Source organism: Colletes latitarsis, chromosome 3, assembly GCF_051014445.1.
Source record: "Colletes latitarsis isolate SP2378_abdomen chromosome 3, iyColLati1, whole genome shotgun sequence".
Classification (NCBI taxonomy): Eukaryota; Metazoa; Arthropoda; class Insecta; order Hymenoptera; family Colletidae; genus Colletes; species Colletes latitarsis.
Genome location: NC_135136.1, coordinates 30143959 through 30152645, shown reverse-complemented (window position 1 = coordinate 30152645; position 8687 = coordinate 30143959). Strand labels below are relative to the sequence as shown.

Here is an 8687-nt window from a genome sequence, read left to right as displayed (position 1 = left end):
TGATATACTGTACAGAATTCATACTTATGGCTACAGCAATGATTCTTAACCTTCTTCCTCCAGGAGTCCTCCTTTTGGAGCTCGTAACCCCTGCCTTGGAATAATATCTTCAACCCATTTATATTTTCATTTAATAATTCTATATGTTCTTGAGAAAATACCGCAAAAAAGCCTTAGTTTCCCATTATTTGAACACTTCTACAGCAACAATAATTTCAAATGAACAAGCTTCAATCGTAATTATTAGACTGCGGATATTTATGCGTTTATGGGAAATTTTAATTCTCAGAAAACTGCAGAATGCACTTAACCCCTTAACGTATATTACTTAATTTTGTTTAAATTTTTTCGTACAAGAAATAATCGCAAGAAAGAATAGACTTGTTTTGCGAATACCTCGTGAATGTAAAAATGTGTTGATTCTAATACATAAGACTTGATGACCAGTGAGTAGCCTCATGATTGTGAAACTTGACATCAAGAATTGTAATGAGTAGGACACATTATTGTATGGCAAGGGGTTAATATACAAAACTATAATGAATTATTATGTTTAGGAGTTGAGACAACCCTTTACAAAGCTCCCATTTCATTAATTCTATTAATAAAAATATAAATTTGTATAAAAATTCGCAGTCTAATAATTATACTGAATTTTATTTTTAAAGCGTGTACAAAATTTTGAATCTCGATTCTATTTTGTTAAAAAGGAGGGTATGAGGCTGGAGAGGGACTTTCTAGCTTCGATCAGGTTGAAAACCTCGATTGAGCTGATATTCTCCTATACCTGGACTCTTATCTTGGTAGTAAACCTGTGTCAAATCCACTCACTGTACCGACTTGTTCGAAAGAATGAGTGGTATGTAGTTGAGGAAGGACTATCACAGGTCATGAACCTGGTAGTGACGTTGGTAATAATTGCTTCAACCAGGAAAAAGAGAAAACGTCCTTACATGCAATCGTACTTGAAGACAAGTTAAGTCGCCCGAGTATCTATCCTGGATGATATGGAAAGCGTTGGGAGGGTTGATAATTCTGAATCATGGTCCCTTGTGTGGCGCAGCAAGGTACACGAAGCAACATTTACTCTTAGTAAAGTACTTTCGTCTACATATGAAAGTTTGCAAAGATCCCACTCGTTACCCCCATATTAACAATTAGACAACGAAAGTTATAATTAGACTGCGGATGTTTATGCATTTATGGGAAATTTTAATTCTTAAAAAGCTACAGAATGCACTTAATATACAAAAATATAAGCCATACTTGAAGTAAGATACGAGTTATTAAATTTAGGGGTTGAGGCAACCCTCTTCGAAGCTCTCGTTTCGTTAATATAATGGTAATTTGAAAACATTGAATTGCAAGATTTATCGTAGTCTAATAGCTATCATTATTTCAATGAACAATAAAAATAAATATTTAATATTTGCTTGAACAAGTTTGTGGGCTACCAGAAATCAATCTACAGGGCCCAGATTAAAACCCACTGACCTAGAAAATAAAAATGTTATACGAACATAGGTTCTGAAATGTTTCATTGCAGAATTATTTCAGAAACACTGTCGAATCAGCAATCGCAAACAATCTGTGAGTACATTCATCACTAACAGGTTATATTACTGTTCAAATTTGTTAATAATGTTAAAAATTTTCAACTTTCATTTTGTCTTGAGTTCCATGAAAATATAATGTGTCACTTTTATGTATGAGAAAGAGTTCTAATAAGGAAATGAAGCGTTTCGAAACCCCAAGTTCGTATAATATATAATTTCAATCTGTAAGTATACATGTCATCAAAGTGTGAGCAAATTTTTTAGTTACACCCTGTATAGTACAGGTATACGGCGTAGTTATATTAGCAACGATTAAATATCTAAGAGTAATTCTTTTTTTCGCTAACAGAAAATATGATAAAGTGAAATATCCCCAGTTTGAATGGAAGGTATTTTTTCCACAATTTTTTAAGTTGTCTTCATATTATTATTATTTTTTTTTAGGACTTACTAGAACCTTGGATTATAGGTTTATAGCGCAACAATTTACAAAAGTGTTGCAAAAATAATTTATTTCGTTGTTAATAATTAATCAAATCTTTAAGTATGACTAATGTTATTACAAACAGTGTGTATTTTGCAGAAAAGTCTAAGAGATAGGAGTGCAAAATAATTAGGCGGAAAATATGTCTTTCAAATAAGGGAAAGTTTATACTTTCCATTTCCATTTATTTATAACACGTATGTCGGTTGAGTTCTCGTTGGCGCCTTGTAACAAGTGTAGATAATTGTAAATCAGAACAACTGGTATTTGATCCAATGATATCACAGATTTTGTTCACTTAAAGCGCGACCTGGTCCATAAATCTCCGAAAATAACCTTTCAACCCGTGTCACTCTTAATTATATTTTATGTATGCAGAGTGAGCCACGTAACTTGACCATCACCATTATTTTTACTACTAGTGGACCGATAAAACATTTTCCCTCGTCAATGACATGGTTTGGAAGATCCTAGACAATAATACTAGACATTTTAGCCTCTTTTTTCGTAAATCTTCAAGACTATGTTCAAGTTTTTTCATACAACCCTGTATACTTTCTTTTGCATACAATTCTACAAGGATCGAGACTAAATTAAGCTTAATAACTGTTGAATAATTATTCAAACTTTAATACATGTATTTCTATTTTTAATAGTCTCAAATTTTGTTAGCCCCCTGTCCTTTGAACTTTTCCAGATTCATTACTGGCCAGGACGTTATGTTTGCAAGATAGTTCGTTGATTTCGTTTCATATGTCTGCTAAACGATAAACAAACAAAACTACAGAATTTGTAAAAATTGAAGGCGAACTTCAAAATTCACCAAACAAGGACGTATAACAAAATTTGAACGTTTTTACTTTTCATTTAGGACGAAATAATTTTTATCGATCAATTAACAGCAAATGTAATATAGGTAGGGATGTTACACGATTTGTATAATTCTAGTTTTGCAGACTATACCAATTGTTTTTTAATGATTAATTAACCAAGTTCGTGCATCGTTCTCTTCACTTTAATTCGTACTTCGCGCGAACATTTTCTGCTTCTGCAAACATCCCTTTTGGTCGCGCGTAGCTTTCTGCTGCGCCAGAGATACCTACTCGTTTCATATTTTTTGTCCGGTTTCCCCGCTGAGAACGAGTCATTATACTAATGCAAAGGACGAGCGAAAGAGTCGTCGAGTGCAACCCAAAGGGGATGATAAGCGCCTCGGTCAAGTCACCGTGCGTTTTTGAAATTGTTTTTGCTTCCCGACATCCAAAGAAGGAAATTATTAGAGTCGAGAAAGATTTTTATAAAATTTCGTCTTCGAAAAACGCGTTGTTAGTCCCCCTAATTACGTTATCACCATTAATACAAAGATATTTGTTTTGAATGTGACGTATATTAATGAGATTGTTAATAAAATTGCATTTTTTAATTTTTAGCAAAATCGGTGTATGAATGATTACTAAACTGCGGATCTTTACGCAAGTTCATATTTTGATTAATAAAATTAATGAAATGAGAGCTGTGCAGAGGGTTATCTCAACCCTTAAATATAATAATTCGTATCTCTCATATTTTTACATATTAAGTGCATTCTGCAATTTTGTTGAGAATTATAATTTCCCATAAATGCATAAAAGTTTGCAGTCTAATAATTACCGTTACCTCTTGTAGTTTTTAAATTCTGAAATAATTATTTCTTTAATCTTATTTAATATTGAAAAAATTAAATGCAATCTTATTCATTGCATTTTTATATTAACAACGTATTGTTGTACGTAATTAATATATTTATGAAAATATCGATTAAAGTAGTATTAAAACGATGTTTCTATCGTGACATTTTCTTTACAAATGGCGGATAGACAGCTGTTTATCTTTCGTTAAACAATTCGACTATCGACTGCCCAAGACTGGTATCGACCTAGTTTATTCGTATTTCGTTAGATTCATATTTCGGACAGTCCATTGAGCTTGTCGTCCAAAAGAATCATACGCTTGCTTATATTCTATTCGCATCCAAGGCTCGTCTGATTCTCTGGTTCTAGCTTCAGTGACTCTTACTAGCTCCCTCTCCCCTCCATCGAACGTCGGGTTTTCCCCTCTTTTCGTTCATCTGCGTCCGACTGGTAATTGAAAGGTAGCAAAGAAGGGGATGTTGGGGAAGCGGAATACCGAGAGAAGGGAATGTTGAATGAGGACTCTAGCTTGGGCAAGGGTGGTTGGCGGCGACGAAGTCGCGGGGTTGTCGAGGGGTCGGAGGGTGGAAGACAAGCTGGTCGAGAAGGGTGAAGCAAGGGGCTAGAATGTAGGCTAGTCTCGTGGGCGAACCGCGTCCCCAATCGATACACACGCAGCAAACCACTTTCGCACCCCCTACCCAACCTTTGATTTCGTTACGGTCCTGAATCGAATTGGCCCGGCTTTTTATCGATCCCGCGATGAACACGGTCGTCCGTAAAATTTCTAATCCCATGCGGGAAAATAGAATCTCGATTACAGTTTCCTCGACGGCGTGGCCGATTAAACGGAGCCCGCGGAAAGCAAGACGAACATGGGAGCGAGCGTTGATCGTTCGACGAATAGCAGAATCTGTAGTCGAGTAATCGCGTGGTAAAGGACGATGGTAAAAATTAAGAAATTTTGGACCGATGACAATTTGGCGATGCAAATTTCTTGCAGGATATATTTTTATAGGTCTCGAATCGGGGAACTCGAAATATACAGTTATCAGAAATAAACGATGCGAGAAATAATTCTTCGGATGATGGTGTATCAGCAAAATAATTAGAAAATTAATAGATACTGTAGATTGGGGTCAATCGTGTTTGAAAAACCGTAAAATTGTTGTTATGTGAGAGCAACAATCGATAATCGGTTTACCAATTTTATGTATGCGCGATATGGCCAATAATAATCTTCATACTTGGAATAGTAGACGATATTTGAACGAAATGTTTGTTCAAGGGAATAATAATGTTAAAAAACATTAGCCACTTAAATTCAAAAATGTTTATAACCGTTTAATATTGAATAGTAGTACAAACACTTTTAATCTTCGTACTTATAATAGTAGAAAATATTTGAACCAAATAATAATGTTAAAAAACATTAACCACTTAAATTTCAAAATATTTAAAAACGTTAAAGTTTTCATTGCATAATCTCATAATAACCGAGTATATTCGAGTTACAAATCACTTTCCTTATTTATTAACACAGAATCGATCATTTATTCTCATAAGACAACATTCATTTCACATGTTTTCCTTACTGGGAAGTATTTATTTATAAGAACACTTAATACAATACGGTTCAATCAGTGTGATGATAAATAAAGATGAATCATTTCTTAACGACGTCGATTTTCCATACGAAGTATTATGAATGATTTGATATATTATTAAATCTGGTGGGATTTTTTGAATTCTTTTTACTTCTAGTGCTATTATAAAATGCTTAAAATATCTAACAAAACTAATCGTTTATTCGAACTGATATGAAACACTTTAACCAAATTGAAACACTAACATTATAAATTTTTCTCAATTATGTATTCTTGATTTACATTTGTATATACAGGGTATTCGTCCACCCCTGGGAAAAATTTTACTGGGAGATTCTAGAGGCCAAAATAAGATGAAAATCAAGAATAGCAATTTCTTGATTGAGGTTTCGTTAAAAAGTTACTAAAAAATTAAATTAAAAAATTTCTAATCATTCTGGAAAAATTATTTTCAGTTGCAAGGGTCAATTACAATCATTTTTGTTCAATAGACATACTCTCGAAATCCTAACCATTTTCGAGAAAAAAATTCCTTACCGAATATCTAATTCCAGGTCAGAAATTTGACTCCAAAATTTCATGTATATATTTAAAACGTCATAACTTTTGAACGGATTGGACGATTTTGATGTTTCAAAAAGCAATGAACGCGTATTTTAGTGAAGAATACATAGAAATTCTGAAAATATTGGAAAAGTTGCTCCTTGACCCCGTAAAGTGAGAAAAACCCCATAAAACTGGTCCAATTTTCAAATGTCCGTACCTCCTACAATACTGAATATATTTCAATGAAACTTTTTTCTGAAGTAGAGCTTATGGGTACCTACAAAAAAGTATTAGACAACTTTTCTATAGGACGTCAAACAAATTTATTAAAAATGAAAAACGAATTTTTAGGAAAAATCGGCAGGGGGTAGGTGCTGAAATTTTCCGACAAAATTAAAAAATTTCAAATTGTTCTGGAAAAATTATTTTCGGTTGCAGAGGTCAATTAGAATCATTTTTGGTCATTATACATACTCTCGAAATCCTAACCATTTTCGAGAAAAAAATTCCTTACCGAAAATATAATTTCTGGCCAGAAATGTCTGCCCGAATTTTCATGCGAATCTTTAAAACGTCATAACTTCTGAACGGATTGGACGATTTTAATGTTTAAAAAAGTAAACTACGGGTATTTTGATGGGGAATATGTACAAATCGCAAAAATATTCGAAAAGATGATCCTTGACCCCGCAAAATGAGAAAAACCCCATAAAAATGGTCCAATTTTCAAACAGCCATAACTCCTACAATTGTGAATATATTTCAATGAAACTTTTTTCTGAAGTGGAGCTCTTGGGTACCTACAAAAAAGTATTAGACAACTTTTTTGTACAGTGCCAACTAAATTTATTAAAAATGAAAAACGAATTTTTAGGAAAAATCGACAGGGGGTAGGTACTGAAATTTTTCGGCGGAAAAAAAAAATTTCAAATCGTTCTGAAAAAATTATTTTCGGTTGCTGGGAGCAATTACAATCATTTTTGGTGAATAAACATACTCTCGAAATCCTAACCAGTTTCGAGAAAAAAATTCAGTAGGTGGATAAATTTTTCGGCGAAAAAAAATTTTGAAATCGTTCTGGAAAAATTAGTTTCGTTTGTGGGGGTCAATTTCAACCATTTATAATTAATAGACATACCCCTGAAATCCTACCCAATTTCGAGAAAAAAATTCGCCTGTGTTCGCAAATTGTCGTCCTACAGGCGGAACTTTAAACATTAATAACTTTTTAACGAAGCTTCAATCAACAAATTAGTATTCTTGATTTTCGTTTTATTTTGGCCTCTAGAATCTCCCATTAAAATTTTTCCCAGGAGTGAGCACCCTGTATATTAATATTTTAAGACCTGAGACTTTAAAAAAATTTAATGCAGTCGTTCCCTTTGAAATTTTACACTAAAATACCCTCTTAATTGATCTTTGAACGTTAACGTTTCGCGAGTGATTCTATTTTACGATGAAAACTTTCATAAAATTTTATTACCTGCATGGGATACACGAAATAAGTTATTCGTTCACCGAGTTAATTTATGTTTTAACGTTTCCACAAGGGAACGACCGTTTTATTTTCAAGAGCGAAACGCACGGGTCTATTAACGCCCGCTTTTCTGAGCGTTACCGCGTGTGTGTACGTATATGTGCATGCACGTATCGCACAGGTGTAAGGCACACAGAGAGCACCTACGCTCGAAACACGTAGGAAACCAAGTTAATTTTATTTCGCAGAGGTGCAGCTTGTACTAAGCGACGTCTCACAAGACCTCTCGAAATCAATTTAACAAAAGAGTTTCTGTTGTCGTTGGGTTCAGCTATTCTCTTCCACACCTTCGAAATGAAATCTTGCGGGCATTAAATTATCGTGCGTCATTACTCTGATCTAGGGAATATTCCTATAACTGTAAAAGTGTAGAAAAATAGTAATTAAAGGGACGATACAATGGCAGAAAAGCAAACGGAGTGTAATGAAAATTTAAGAAACGAAGACATCGCTCAAATACTATAGTTTCTAATCTTTCACAAAATATTATTAGAAAAGATAGAAGAAAAGTTTATTTAATATTAACGTATGAAATATTACGTCGACATAATATTAATATACGAAATAAAATGTAGAATAATATATTTTCCATGCTTACTTACCTTTGCTTTTTAATTTCAATATTAAATGCGGAGGGTAACAAGAATATTCAGACTAGATATGTTTGAATTTATTTTTATGTAATATAATTATTTTGACAGTTTGAATAAAATTATTTTGTATTAAATTTAAGTATTTTCAATTCAAATATTTTCTTTGTAAATATTTGATTTGTAAAGAAAAAGAGTGATAAAATAATGTTATATTTGAAATACAGAAGTCGATGTGAACAACTTACGACTCACTGTTAAATACATTGATGAAAATACTTTTGTTTTATCGCGCATATAAATTTTAATGGCTAATAATGGATATTTGTAACATACAGAGAAGGGCAATTACACCCTTGCAATCCTTGGAAATGCCACTGGATCTTTCCACCTAAGTTTTAAATAGACGAATCTATTAATTAAATTGCAAAAGAGCAAGATGAATAAATATTCATCAAAAGTTCAAGATTACTTTGAACCGTACAGCAATTTTTGAGTCAAACAGTCTTCGTATATAAAAACCCTGTAAAGTGAGAAAAACCCCATAAAAGTGGTTCAATTTTCAAACGACTATACTTCGTACAATAGTGAATGTATTGCATTGAAATTTATTTCTATAGTAGAGCTCATGGATACCTACAAAAAAGTATTACACAACATTTCCGTACAACGACAAGCAAATTTATTAAAAATGAAA

At 33.1% G+C, this 8687-nt stretch overlaps 1 long non-coding RNA gene across 1 annotated transcript in view; it reads left to right on the top strand.

Annotated features, from left to right (window-relative positions):
• The window catches only part of LOC143340556 (uncharacterized), a 78397-nt gene that overhangs the window by 14596 nt on the left and 55114 nt on the right, over positions 1 to 8687 (top strand). The gene's annotated exons all lie outside the window — the stretch shown is intronic.